Source organism: Triturus cristatus, chromosome 2_1, assembly GCF_964204655.1.
Source record: "Triturus cristatus chromosome 2_1, aTriCri1.1, whole genome shotgun sequence".
In the NCBI taxonomy this organism is placed as follows: Eukaryota; Metazoa; Chordata; class Amphibia; order Caudata; family Salamandridae; genus Triturus; species Triturus cristatus.
The window spans coordinates 472,607,625-472,623,474 of NC_140581.1; the positions used below are offsets into that span (position 1 = coordinate 472,607,625).

At 42.3% G+C, this 15,850-nt stretch overlaps 1 long non-coding RNA gene across 1 annotated transcript in view; it reads left to right on the forward strand.

Moving 5' to 3' along the window:
- Nucleotides 1–14,851, forward strand: part of LOC146865498 (uncharacterized) — a 64,609-nt gene extending 49,758 nt beyond the window's left edge. The window contains exon 3 of the long non-coding RNA XR_014976648.1: nt 14,585–14,851. This is a non-coding gene — a long non-coding RNA (uncharacterized LOC146865498). The remainder of the gene's footprint in view (nt 1–14,584) is intronic.
- Nucleotides 14,852–15,850: the final 999 nt, after the last annotated feature.

Here is a 15,850-nt window from a genome sequence, read left to right on the forward strand (position 1 = left end):
TTTTGTACTTTAGTAGTTCTTTTTAGTTCTCGCCTATGCAGCGCGCATGCGCTGCATAGGAAAGTGACCTTTAGCCGTGGATTCCCTTTTTGAGGCAAAAACGTGCATGCATTGCATTGCGTTGAATGGCAACGCGTGCACGTTTGGCGATTACCTTGCGGGAGCGAGCGGCGCCATCTGGTAGCAATTATCGCGCTCGCTCCCAAAGGTAAACGCTGCCTGCTCTCGGCCGCACTCCTCCTCCCCACTTGTTCAAAACTGGCGCGGCAAAACAGTTACTTTTACTTTCACTGTTGCGGAGCCCAACCTCCCTTCCACTCCATCGCGTACTGGTCCAATAACGAGTGCCTTGCCCAATCTCCGCCTTCTGCGCCGCCTACATGTGTGCAACAGTGCAAGGCCTTAATTGAAATGATTATGAATGTTATGCGGTAGGAAAAGATCTCGTCCCAGTGACAATGGCGCCACCTAGCCCCCTGCAGCCATTGGCTGAAAGACGTCATCACAGAATCAATGCGCGAACAGAAGCTCTATGCAGACTCCCTCTGAGGGCTCCCAATTGGCTGAGATCTGTTAATAAAACGCAGCATGGGAATATGGCTTGTACACTTCCTTCATGGGAGGGCGGGCGGAGTATTTTTTTTTAACTTAACTCTGCAGAGGTCTTGTTCTTCGACTTTTATGAGATATCACAGCGGTGGAATGAGGCACATTAAAGCCCTCAACTTACCCACCAGTGTCAAAGACTTCCTTCAGCGACCCCTTCCTTTTAGCAAGAAAATGTATTTTAGGGTGAGATCTGTCATGGACGGCGATCTGCTAGGGGTGACAACTGCTCTCCATTGCAGGGTTGGATTGGGATAAAAAATGGGCCCGGGCACACCAAAAACAAGCATTGGAATAGCCAATAGGTCTCGTTTTTCCTTTGCTCCTCACCTCATGTATGAGCTGTGCTTGGGGTCTGCGTGCGCTCAGTGTCAAATCGAGGTATACCTGAGTACAGCTGAGTGACTCCTCTGCGTCTATCAATCACAACTATGGTCTTTATTAGGCTAATAGAGATTAAATTAATGTTGGCCAGTTGTACAGAAAGGTTGATGACTGTGTCATTATGACAAAGTTACCATCTACTATGTGAATGCCATTAATTGATAAGCCTATTTAAAGCAAGTTTTAAAATTGTAAGCGATAAGTGCACTAAAACACTTCATAAAATGCTAAAATGGAACATCTCAAACTGGAGAAAGTAGTAGAACAAAGTCCTGCAATTTGAAATGCACATAGCATACTTAAAACTTTATTTAAACAATGAAGCACACATACAATATACATATCAGTCAACAGCCCTATAATCTTTAGTACTTGTATTTTTGATGTTTAAGTCTAAAGCTTGCCCTTATGCTGAAGGCTGATAGTGCTTACTACAATCACATATTAGTCTTAATATATATGTTTTCAGTTTGCTTTCAGACTGATCTGTAACAGCAGGTACGTACGAACACATACTTCAAATACTGAGCAGACTTTGTCTCATGGTCTCTGTGTGTTTGTTTTTTTTTTAAGTTGGGAGAAACGAGAGGGCTGAAAAGCTCATCTGTAATAGGCCTGGTGAGATATACCAATGGAAAAGAGATCGCATTGGTGAAGTCTTTTGACCTTACACCATTGTTTTTACAAAACACAGTGACTTGAATGATCTCCTTCCAGCTGTTGGAATTCAATGCATTCACCATTCCCTGTGACGCATGATCTGATTGTTTCGAATCTAGGATGTATCAGTATGTGGTGTTTTGATTCAGCTGAAGCTTATTGATATTGTTGGGGTATGTTAAATAAGTTGTATTTCAGGAATCAAGTCTGGCCGATACGAAAGAGCATTCTTCCACCCATTGACTCTTTCTTGAATTTACTCACTTGCACAACCAACAAGCATTGGCATAGCCAATAGGTCTCGCATTTGGGACATTATAAGTTTAGCCATGCATATTTGACATAGCAAATAACAATGCCTTTTATTTTTGTTTTTGTTTTTAAAACAAATAAAAGGCATTGTCGTTTACAATGCCAATAGCATAAACTTGCGTAAATGCGAGTCCTAATGCATTGCAAATGCTTGTTTCAAGTTTTCTTTGGCTTTTTTGAAGTCTGTCATCTGTGCTTTTCCATAGCACTCGGTGTCTGCAAGCTGTCTTTATGCCTCTTGAATGTATTCCTTCCGAGGCCAAATTACTAGATTGCCGCCCTTATCAGAATTATTGATTATGATTTAATGGTTTTTCTTTAACTTGTTCATTAAATTGTCATATTGAAGTTCATGATGTTTCCTTTTTATTTTCGCATGGCATACTTTATAGTATAATTGTTTAAGATCCTCGGTAACCCTTTCATGAAAGATGTCTGCCGCGTCTTTTGTCATCATCGGAATGAAAGTCGATTTCTTTTTTAAATGACTCATTCCGGCACTTGGTTCCGTTGCAATAATAGCTCCCACTCTTTCTTGGGTTGAACTTTGTGTTTGACGATCATCAGGTCCTAGGTTGCTTTCTGCGTTTATATCATGGAGTGTTAATAGCATGTGGGTATCTGATGCTGCTAGATTGCTGTTAGCAGTATTATCATGTGCGTTTGTCTGTTCAGCCAATATTTGCCCGTTATTACCGCTTTTGATCATGTCGAATTTTTTGAGCTTTAATTTCCTTATGTAGCTAAATACATCAATTCTAGTTTTCCCTTAGTTAAAATTGCTCTCGGGGCAAAAGGAAAGTCCAAGTGATAATGGTATTGTCATTTAGCACCGCCGCCATTGTGGTTTCTTTGTTTTTTGTGCCTCTCCTTTTGCGCCTTGCTTTTCACCTCTTATTTCCACTTATTCTGCTTGCTTCTGTGGATTTCATGGTCTTAGCGTCTGTCGGCCGTCCTGCGCTAAAAAATTCAGCTCTTCTTCTGGCTGTAATGTGTTTCTTATGTCAATAGCACTGCGCACATTGCTCCTTTCTTCCTCTGGCTCGTTGCCACTCGTAAGTGAGGTGGCATCAGAGGCCGATGATTCTGGATTACTCATAGTTTCTGTTGTTTCTGTGGTCGCATTGAAAGTTGTTTTTGACATTGCATCCATTCGCAGTTTTCTCACATTTTCATAGCGGCGTGCAAATGTAAAAATTTGCCCAAGTTCATAATCTTCTTTATCTCTAGCAAATTTGTGCACCTTTCTTATTTTTATTTTGTCTTCTTGATGTTTTATTCTTTCTTGGATTTCCTTTTTACTTTTAGCGATGAATTCAGTTTGTTCCAGTTTAGCCAATTGCTCATTGATATTCTCGATCTCTTTCCATATAACATCCCGATCAATCTGGGCATATTTAATTAAAATCCTGACGAGGTTCATTGATGCGCCCAGATTGCTTTCGGCCCACTCTGTGAGCATATCCAGGTTGGGACTCTCAAAACTCGGGGCCAGCATGATCCGGAGCCCTCTTGGTATTCTTCCCACTTCTTTATATTTTTGCAATGATTTTTGTTCCCACCAATTTGTCATTTCGTTATGCTGGCATTTTTCTAATGCCTTCAAAAGTGATTTAACATCCATTTTATTGGGGGTATTCTGTGGTGCATGACTGCGGTTGAAAGAGATAGGCAAGTTACTAAACAGTTCTTCCGCCTCTGCCTCGCGTTCTCGTAACACGTCTGCTGACATATTGTATTCCGTGAGCGATTCACTATTGCAGTGTATCTAAACGCATCAAAACCTCCCCACCTGTGATACACTACTCGTACTCACTGCCGTGGAGCCGCTTCAGGAGCCTCCTCCGACGCTGCCTTTCACTGCTCCGTGGCTGGTTACCAATCTCGTAGTCACACAGGGGGCCACCGCGTGATTCTCTTCCAGAGACTCAAACAAGCTTCCGGCTGAAACTGGCGGCCACCTGCCGTGGAGGGGGTTCGCGCACAGGAAGCAGGCCCACTTCTGTGTTGTATCAGATTCAAAACGGGATTTCCTTCTTTAACCTCCCAATGGCGATGAAAAAGGTACGAACTCCTCTTGGATTTGGCGTGAAAATTTTATTTCAGCTCACTTACAAAGTCATTACGCGTTTCGGCCGGATAAACCGGCCTTGTTCAGATTTACAGAACAGCGTTACTCTGAAAGTTTTATACTACCACACTGTGTCACATGACAATAAGCATAAGAAATACTCTCTGAGTTTTTTGTGTATGTCAAAAGCATTTGTGAGTTATAAACATGTAAATATTTCTTGTGCCACCCGGCTATTGAAACATTAATACATAGTATAAATACATGATAAAATCATATACAAATACACTGATAAATAATTAAAACCAACTATTTTGAACCGTAAAATACATCAAAACTGCTCGCATCAATGCATTAAAAATGTACAGCCTGCTAGTTCCGTAGTTTTCTATATACAATATTGCATATATGTCGATTGAGAATTGTATTTTAGTTCCTACCAATGCAGGTTAAAGAGATATAGTATGAGTCATTATTATATTTGACCCTCTTTTCTGCTTAAATGCCTCATATACCACCATCATGAATGAAATTTCACAATCCATTGCAAAGAAAATAGATATTTTATTAACTATTATGTAACAAAGCTAGCAAGGTTAAAACGTAAGTTCATATTTAATCGGTTGTTGATATATCATATTTCTCTTCCTTTTTAGAACTTGATAAGAATGCTACTAACTCACTAAAACTCTATAAGAGACCACCTATTTGATTACCCAAGTAAGAATGTGGTGTTACAGTACTTATAGACATGTGCAAAGATATGCCAAGTGCAAAACCGTGTTGAGGTAAAGTGCAAAGTGCGTGTATACATACAGTACTGTAAAACCTATAGTGATAAAAGAATATAATATACAGCATGCCTGTGGATTCACGCCTGACGCGTTTCGTGCTCATTGCACTCTTCGAGGCGCGACAGTCATTTTGGCATAGAGGCCACACCTCCCACTTAAAAATATGAGTCCTCCAATGGGCGACTCGAATGACAACAAAAATAAAGTTGAAATATGTTTTTCCGTGAAAAGTGCTGTGAATTTTGGCTCCATCGCTAAGAGCATCGTGCACTGATGGTGATGCCTGAAAAGATACTCACGTACCTGTGTTACTAACATCATACATTTTGGGAAAACTCCCAGCATATAACCAATTATCTGAAATGTGGTGAGTGATGGCAGTATGCCCCAAATTAGAGTGCAAATTCCAGCTCATTGGTTGACTGGAATTTGCTGCTGGCCGAAAAACAGGACTGGAAAAAATCCCCCTAGTGACATGGGAGCAGCTGAAAGATATTACATCAACACAGTCAAGGATTTTCAACTCAGTTCCATTCTTTGTTCTCCTGAACTAGATATTCATTTTACATCATGATTACCTTAAAATGATTTCCAGAAACAGCATCATATATTGGCATACTCCCATCTAGGCTGCGGCTGTTTACGTCAGCCCCGGCTTTCAGTAATTCGGAGACCACTTCACAAAACCCTTTCGAAGATGCCTCATGAATTGCTGTCCAACCTTGAAAAATGATCAGATCGTCAATACGTTGAATACATTTCTATGTTAAAAAACTCTTTCATTGTTTTTTTTAGTTGCAGTTGTTTTGACACATGAAATGTGCGGTACAGTGTCTAAATCGGAAAGACTGAAAAGAACAGGTATTCGATTAGGAAATAGCTTTACGAAACTCTAATAATTAAAGAACATTTGTGCAATGAAAGGTTGAAACCTGCATTAGTCCAGGCAAACATTAAAAACACTGCAGGTGTTGATATCCTGTATTTGAACAAGAGAAATACATTGGCAAAAAACATTAGTGTCCACAAAGCATAGGCTGCGAATTAGTGGTCGCCAGGGGTAACAGCTGCGTTCAAATATAATGATTTTTTTTATAGTGCTTAAGAAATCATTGTTGTTTTCTGTATAATCTTTACATGCTCTTAACTATTCCATCTGCGTATATTTCCAACAAACGGGGTGGGGGTGGATGAAGTGGGGTGCTATACAATGCTTTACCGAGTTTAGTCATAGCCTTTGTGTGGAAAAGCAGTATTGCAGAAGAAGAAGGAGGGTGCCTTGTGGATTCTGTCTCGGTACGGAAATTAGGAGACTTTGAGGGTTTGAATTAAGGAGTGTTGGAAGAAATTTCCTCTCCTTTCTGAAATGTGGAAGCAGGGCCGGGAATCCTTGATTGGAGTGGGAATCCTTGGTAGAACTTTGGTACCTGTACTGCTCAGTAAATAGCGTGTCATTGGCCAGAGTGCGAGGAAGGATACTGCCACCTGTTCCAATGACAAAATACATAAATGATCAGGGTTCAGGGAGTCCCTGGGGCTTCTGAGCCCTGGTACCACTGCACCTGCACCTGCTGCACCGATGGCAGCTATGCCCCTGGTACGGATATGTGAGAACAGGTGCTTAGTCACTTTAATAAAAATCTCTCAAACACAAGTGTAACTGCACCTATCTCTGAAGTCCCAATCCACACAATATTAGTGTGTTGTGCATTTTGATGCAAAGGAGTCTGTATCTTCTATTCTGGAAACATTTCTGTGACTTTTTAGCTGGTGCAATAACGCAGTAGGTTGAATGATGGCTGGAGAAGCCTATGTGTAATGCATACAGTCATCATTTTGATTCTTTAAAGGGAAGATTCAGACTCTCTTTCTTCAATTACCAATGAGTTTGTGGAATAGGAACAATTATTATTACTAAATCCACAAGTGGACAGTGATGTATAAATATCTATAAGTAGTGTAGTGCATATAAAACCAAACTCTTAGTATTATTGTTTCCATAATATTTCACTCTATCTACGGTACACAAATCAGTGATTACCCAAACATGATGGCTCTAGAATGCACACCCAGTGTCCTAAGCAACCACTCGGTTGATGAAGGACGGACACACAATTGGGATCCCTTTGCGAGTCGAGCGCCTACATATTCTTTTCATGGTTTGCGCCCTGCTTTGCCTGAGACTATGATGATGTGATTTAACATATGTCTGAAAATAATGCAATTGTACTTGAGCATTAGATGATTGAACCTATGAAGGCATGTCCCATGGCCTATCACTATTAAACTTTAGGCATACAATGTGGCATCCTGCTTCATATACGTGTGAAATCTTAAATAGTTGTGTCTGTTTTAGTGTCCTTTCTATTAATGCAGGCCTTTTACGTTCAACAATATCCCTTCCTGAAAAGTTACTAATGTTCATGACCATGGGGGTCACTTCCTGTAATGTCATAAGGGGTGTGTGTGTCAATGTATGCGATGTCACTTCCGCTACCACTGGCATTTTAGTGAATCAAAACCAATGCCAAAAAGATCACCAGCGATATTTAAAATAGTTTTTAAAATGTTCAAATACCTGAAATGAAGAGCATTTTTATGCCCACATTGAAGACAAGTTGCATTATGACCATTATCAGAGGACAGATACAAAACTGACCTTCCAGAAAACAGACCTACATTTTTGACAAAGGCTTGCTTGCCTAAAAAAACATAAATCATGTACACAGCTTTGGAGATAAAACTGTATTTGGAAACAATTTACAAACTCTAAAATTCCCTTGCAAATTAATCTCACAGTATTTTTGCATTTACAGGTATAATGAAGGTAAGTAGCAGGAAGCCAACCGCGAGGGTGATTAAGGATTTAGGAGAAGGACCTTTGTAATAGACATGTAATGTTGGAGCTGCTCTTGACTCCCTTGTGCAAGTCTCTGTACTCACTGAACTGGGTATAGAACATGGAATGAGAGGCAACAACAATCCTCAGTGTAATAGGCAACAATTTAAGCACAGTACTAAAAGAAACAGGTTGAATCGGGTAACTATTTGTAATTTCTCGCTTTAATTCCATTCCTTTTCAGTAAGCGCAGTCAAAGAGTTTCGCTTAAACATAGGCTGCCTCAGGGCGATATCCTACAAATTATGGTATAATGTTTTCGTCCACCATTTTGATGTTTTCACCAATCTAACCATTAATTACTATTTCACTATGTCCAATATCAACAACAGTGGTGCTGCTATACTTATTTTCAATCAACAGGTTTAATAAACTTTACAAATTTGGAGAGTTTCCACCGAACACTACTGCAAAGACCGTCTCCTGAACCGCAGAGTCCCATCCCATGGTGACATCCTCAGGACAAACTTATTAAAGGAACACCCAAAAATGAAGGATTGCTGCACAATCAGTACTGGGGTCATAAATTTGGCTTGCAATCAAGAGATAATAATAATAAGGCGTTCTGCTTGAGGCAAATTTGAGACCAGACCCCGAGGTGGCCAGTCTTAGGAAATGAAGCCTGGCAAGAAATGGATCCTGTATCCAAAAGCAGCACCGCACCAGAGGGCACAAAAGAATTGTGACCTGCTGAACTATGAAAGGTCGAAAAGATACTGGCTGAAAAAGATGTGGACTACTATATACATACATGAGCAATAGAATCATTATGAATTATCTACTCTTCCATGCACATTTGTGAAATTATTACTCTTTTTGATGTTTTGACTTTCTTTGTTTAGCAATCTGCATCATCTGCACAATTCTGAGCACGTTATACACATACGCTTTGGGCACCTCTCACTTGTTGTGTATCCTTGATGCTGCTCAAACTTCAATTGTTATTAAATATGTAAGTTTCTTTTTGACTATATTTGGCCATATCTCCTCTTTATCTCTTTGGTTCCTCTATGGCAACATAAAATACATTTTTTAAAGTATGGTACTAAATGTATTATTATATCAATAAATGATACCTTTAGGACATTATTGTAGATATCAGTTATACCTGGGTCCTATTTAGGTTGAACTTATAGCGGCAGCGCGCATGCACTGCTCTATTTGCGAGGCATGCAGTATTCAGTATGAAAAAGGCCTGGGCATAGTTTGTGGAATTTTGCTACACGGAACTCTGCGAAGTTACAAAAAAATTCTGTGAAGTTCCGCGAGTGGCGGAGTGCAGTGCGAACTGCAGTACGTGCTGGTAGTTCTGCCGCTCGGGTAGAAATTCTACCAGAGCGGCAGCTCGCGCTCGCGATCTTACTGTTCATGATCACAAACTAACCGTTCACGAGCGGGGAAAAACTCTGCTTCACATCGCGAAACGGAGTTTTCTGCACTCCGCAAACTCCGCGGAGTGCGGAGTGCAGAAAACCCTGCAAACTCCGCAAACCGACAGAAGTTCACCGCCCAGGCCTAGTATGAAGTGGAAGCTCGGTGGAAGCTCCGCCCACTCTCCGCCCATCTTTATCATTGGCTTAGTTAATAAATGCTGCCTCCTGATTGGTTTTAGGCTTGTTAGTCCCTCCTTATGACGAGCATGTCGTCATTTGTATCCTTCCATGGCTACTGGCCCCTTTACTTCGAGTGTTGCACAGTATGTTCTATTCAGTGACGGCTCGCATAGGGCGTGCTGCGGGGCGGGGCGTGGGAGGGGCAGGGTGGGGGGTAAGTAAACTCGGACATACAACAGAATGGAGGAAAGTAACGATTACGTTACTCCGTATGCCCAAGTTTACTATCCCCCATCCTGCCCTTCCCCTACCCCGCAGCACGCCCCATGCGAGCAGCTATTGGTTTTATTTATACTCTGAGCACTATTTTCTGCCTGTGCCTCCCCCTTCTGCAGTCCGTGCCTTCTCACCCGCCCGCACTCCCGTTTGCAATGCAATAGGTCTCCCGTAAATGTGAGTCCTATTGCATTGCAAATGCTTGTTTTTGTACGCCATCGTTTTATTTATTTTTTAATAACTCATTGCACCACAAGGTTATCGCCAAGGCGGACGGCTGGGCTGGCAAATGGAGCGCACCCAGTGCTGGCAATTAACGTCGTCGGCGTGCAGGAAGGACCTCCCTCTCCGCCGCCGCTGTAGCCCCCTGTCCCTGTGGTCACAGGTAACGACGGCTGAAGTCGACTTGCTGCGCCCCGGATATCCCGCCCTCTTACGACTGGCTTAGTTATTATCGCTTCCGGAAACAGCTTGCCATGTGCTCGCATGGGACACCAGCCGGCCAAGAACAAAAGCCACGCTCATCAGTGAGGCATATCGAGCACTGCCCTGCTCAGTGATCCAATAGACCAGATGCAGTGACCTGCAGAGGGCGAGCGCCCTGGTCTCTGACACGCAGTGGAGTATCTCGTGCGGCAAGCGGGTCGTTCTGGTGCTTGGACCAAAGACAGTTTTTGCGGTGCGGCCGAGAACCCTCAGCAGTGCACCCAGCAGACTATCTCGTGCTTGGAGCATACTCAGTGTATGCTAGTATAGCTGCCCCCATCCCACCCCCAGCACCACAGTGTGCTTGGAACCCTCAGTGCAGCCAGCAGGACATCTCGTGCTAGGGGCATACGTGAGCGCAGTCGCACTTAGCTGGACCCTCAGCACACCTCTTGATGCAATCTAACAGATCTCCGCTAATGTGTGGATTGTACGCTTTGTTGCATCACCAGCCCGACGTCTCCATAGCAGAACATGTTCCTTCAGCTGTGGTGTTAGGCCTGACCGTCCGACAAGGACATGCAGTACCAATAGATTTACAAGCACGGTTTTTTAGTCACTTTATAGTATGGTAAAGTTAGAGTGTATGGAATGTGGATTATGTATTCACTTGGGGATTCTAGAATGTAAGCACCAGGTAAGCACTTGTCGTGTTGTGGTGCACGGAAGCAGCCGTGGGTCCATCTGGATTAAAGTTCCTGTTTCATCTTTACACACGTGACGCTGCTCAAGTTTGCCCCATTGTGTTCAAACACTTTTGATTTTAAAGGTAACCAAGCCGCCAGTTTATTGCCCAAGGAAATGTGTAGTTTATATAGTTCAGCTTCAACAGGTACTCTTCATATTGGCTACCAGACTCGACACACTGACCATTTCTAGGACGGGTCAGAAAACTACATTACTGAGTCCATACCAAAGACTGACGAGAATAAGCTAAGCAAAAAAAAAATGCACACAATCACGGTATGCAGATGGATTCTTGATCTATTGATACATTGTATCAGATTGCGCCGATGAAATGTTTTCAAAACACGTGTTGGCATTGCAAAGCTGAGCTATATAATAGTTTTTTTGGTCAATAAACCTGGCTACATATTTACTTTCAAGGAAATCATTGCCTTGCTACTTAATATACACTGTAGAAATCATGCTTGCAACAGTGACATGGCGCACCAACACTAGCATTAAATATTGAAGAAACACTGCCCCTGGCATAGAACTAACTATACTTGAGAGCACCTCAAATGCGCTGGGGCAGGCCACAAGTGGCACATTGCAGTGAGTACATGTATTTTAAAAAGGTTATTTGTTTTTGTCTCAATATCTTTCTGGGACAACTGACACTTCAACAAAGTAGCTTTGTCCAGTTAGTGAAAGAGCACTTTTATGCATCCTCTTCTGATATATATTAATTGACCAAAAGCTGTCAACATATTTACAGACTGGTTATTGTGTGATGCCAAATGCAGACACCCCTCCCCCCGACATTCGGGGAACTACGGATGAGATTTGTTCAGTTGGGACGAGGTATTATTAGACAAACATTGATTCCCATTGGTGCGACTCCAGGAAAGCATTGTTACCTCTTTTGGGTAATATTTGCCTTAAGCGCAGTTGTACATTTGTGTCGCTTTCAGGTAATCATATTGGGCCTTTTGCAAAAAATGTTAATGGGCCGCTGAAGGTTGATTGCGAATTTTTTGTGACTTCTTTTTAATTAACTCGGCTATACGGCAAGGAAGTGGTGGACAGTGGGAGTCGCTGTGAAAGGCGATGATGCGTAAACATCAAATCCAAGCATTTACAGCAGAGAAGGAATAGGCTCTGAGAGGAGGCTTGCAATGAGGGTAGTGAAAGGGCTAAGAGTGGAAGTAGGCACTCTTGAGGTGTGGTTCAGCATCTGAGGGTTCTTGGAATTGAGAGATGGAGATTTTATTGGGTCTTGTCTATTTTCAGAGATTGCTCACTGCATTTTCTGGCTATAGGGACCCTAGTTTTTTAGGTTCCTTTATTTTTAGCTAATGGGTGTAAGGAACCAAAGTAGTAAAGTACAATACAATACAATACAAAGCCATTTGTAGGCGCACGGATGCGCCGGAAAGAGCATCCCAGCACTAACAACAGGACTGCCATATCAGAGGAAAGAGACTAAACATTGAACAGGTGGTTCTTTAGGCATTTCTTAAAGATCCTCTTGGAAGGAGCCAGGCGAAGGTTGAGACTGAGGAAGCGTATTCCACAGCTTAGCTGACAGAAAGGTGAAAGACCTTCCCCCTGGTCTGGCCCAAGGGATCTGCAGTGGCCTCTGGGAGTTGGACCTGAGGGATCTGCTCTGCAAGTAGGGACTGAGAAGGCACCACTTCCATGTCGCCCCTGTCTTTGCAAGCTTGAAACGTGCAAGTGTCTAGCAGCAATAGAAGAGCTGCATTCAAGCTGCCAATATTGAGTCCAAAACTCTGGGGAAGCCCCAGGATCAATGCATTTATTGGGGGGATGGGACTAACACTTGAAGGATGAGGGAAGGTGGTGGTTTGCTACCAGCTATGCACCTTTTGGCCTTTTTGTGTACAATTCAGGGAGCACCTCTCCTTGGGCGGCCTATGTCATCGAAGTCTCCATTGCTTGTGCCACCCCTCACCAGAGGTTATGTTGCCGTACTTAACTTTTTCCTGTACCGGTGGGAGCAGGGAGACCATAGAAGAATCTGAACCATCAGACCTGATACGTGCTCCACGGGCTTTAAAAGTTAATTTCATTACATTCCCAACTGTCCTGAAAAACCTAGAGGAGATCAATTGTCATCCTCCTCCCAGGTGCCAATATGATGAGGAGAAAAATCACTAGTTGTTTCTTGTCACACACCTTGTATATTCTGTCTTAAACTCTGAAATACCAACAGCACCCTCTTCTAAGGGGGGCTGACAGAGTCCTGCACGTGGGATCGTATTTGTTTCTAGGCACAACACATTGGTTTATCAGGCAAATCCTTTAACAGACTAATGTCACACTGTACCAAATTCTTGTGCATGCCTCAGTGGAATGTACTTGTGTACTAACCCGAACAGAACTTCTTAAATCACAGAATCAGTGTGAGCAGTCATTTCTGGCTACAGATCACTTTAATCCTGCAGACAATCTCCTCATTGGGCGGTATGTACTTCAGGGTAATTCTCTGACCAAAAGTGAGAAAGGGGTCATTCCTTCTAGGCTGTCCAGCAAGACGTTCACGACCACCAAAAAAACCTAGCACTTTCTATCACTAAGTGTAAGGTTCTGTCGATACTTTCCTAATCTAGAAAGTTGCTGTTAAGAGTAGGAGGAAGTCATATACCAGATTGATAATAAAATGGGTGCACCTCACATATCTTGCATAAGTGGGGCATATGGTTTCTGCAGAATTAAAAACGTCATCGTGGGGGGCATCCACCCTGTGTTCTCAAGCAGGTTGACTGCAGTATTTATCGAGTTTCTGAATTCTGGAAATGTACACTTTTATTCAGATTGTAGATTCATTCACTTTTTGTGAACTAAGGGGCACATGCATCAAAGGTTTTTGCGAGCGTAAACGGTGCGAATCGCAAAAATCGGCCGTTTGCACCCGCAAAAAGACCATTTGCGATGCATGGGTAATGGCACTCGTAATTTGAGAAATCGCAAATATTTGCCGAGTTCTCAAATTGCGATTGCATTTAAGGAATCGCAAATTGAGATTCCTGAAATGCAATCCATTAAGGTAAAAAAATTAGCGATTTCGCTAATACGGGGTGCAAATTACCATGAAGTTGGACTTCATGGTAATTTGCAAAAACCTTGAAAAATGCACTAAAGTGCATTTTTCAAAGTTCCATTTTACACACACACATCCCCTTGGGGCATGTGTGTGTCGAAGATGAACTCATAGCAGATTACAGGGGTGCAACAGGGTGTCCTTTTGACACCCTGGCACCCTTGAAATTGCATTCTCAATTTGCGATTCTCAAATTGAGAATCGTAAATTGAGAATGTCTTCCCATTCATTCCTATGGGCCTCTAGGCCAATAGGAATGAATGGGGAGGTATACCTTAATTGCGACTCGCAATTTGCGAGTCGCAATTAAGGAATGTTTAGAAATCGCTATTTTTTAAACGATTTCTACATGCACGGGCTTTTGCGCTTCCTTATTAGCGAATCCTTATTTTTCGCTAATAAAGAATCGCAAAAGGCATTTTTGATGCATGTGCCAGTCAGACTATTGATTCTGACTGTGTGCACCTCGAAGGACCACTTCCATCAACCCTTGCTGCTTCATTTAGAATTATTTAATCTTTTCTGCCCAATAATCCCCCTGTATTTAGAGAAGTTCTGTCCGATGTTGGTGATATCTCTTGCTACCCAGAAGGTCTAAATTCATCTAAACCAGTCCTCAATGCATGCACCTTCTAGGATTAGAAATTTATTTTTTATTGACCATTTATGCTCGAGGGGTTGCAATGCAGTGATGCAGTTTTTTCTTCTTTGAAGAATCATTTCTGATGTTTTTTTGTTCTCCCTTTGGTTTTTCAGGTGTTTGACATTCGCTGCTACCAGGAGTCCCTGGCGGCCTGTGTGTCGTTAACTTCACACAACAACATTAACCAAATCACTGAGATTATTCTAGGAGAGACAAAGGCCTATGTGTTCTTTGAGCGGAGCCATGGGGACCTGCAAAAAGCTTAAGGAAGAAGATACAGCCAGACTGTTCTGTCACACAGCCTCTGCTGTAGCACACTGCCACAAGGGTGGACTGGCACTGCGGGACCTCAAGCTCCAAAAGTCCGTCTTCAAAGACGATGAAAGGTAAGCCATGTCATAGATGAGTGTTTGCGAAGGCTAACCGTTAGTTTTCCGCAGTGTGTTGGTAGTAGTAGTCTGCAAGGCACTATAACTTTATTCGGAAGCTCTGAAGTTTCTTGTGTTGAGCCAGCACAATCACATATTCTTTCCTTTTATGATTAACATTCATTTCACCTGTGCTGATATCTGCCAGGCTGCTTTTGCCTGTGTGATTTGCTTTCTTTTCTGAAGTGAGACTACACCTGTACTTCTCTGGCCCTTCAGGACCTTTTCTGTCTCTGTGGTGATTGGTGATGCATGAAATAGGGTCATTACTAATACAGCTATTACAATTTGTGTAAGATGCTAAATGGTACCTTTCTAGAGCTTCCTGATGTTTCTGTAGTGGAGTGTCACAACTCACCCAGTTGAGCATTTGGCCAGCCAGCATTAGGCCTTCTGATGCAGATGGGTGTCTTCCAGAGATCATTGGCTTCTGCTTGTCTCATGCCTAGGCTCTGTTCTCTGATTCCATTTCCTCTTCAACACTGACACTTTGAGAATTTGAGATGCCAATGTTGCTGAGTGGGAATCACCAACCTTTGAGCATTTACTTATCTGAATCTCACCATTGGTAACTTATTGTCTTCTGTCATGAGAACAGAATAAAATGCCTCACCAGCTGAGCTATTTGCTGGCCTTTTTAGGTCGAGCATTCAAGACCTCTTGTATATACTTTAGTATATACTTATATGTGTATGTACTTTGTGGGCTCTGGAGATCAGCCCTAGGACTGGTCTACTTCCGCTTAGAGACTTTGTTTTCTGTTCAACTGCCTCTATTTAACTGTCTTGATAGAAAACAAACATTAGACGTCAGTAAAATGCCACAATTGCTTTCTGATTCTTCAACTGCCTCAATTTAACTGTCTTGATAGAAAACGACTAATAGACGTTGGTAAAATACCACAATTGCTTTCTGCTTGTTTAACTGCCTCTATTTAACTGTCTTGATAGA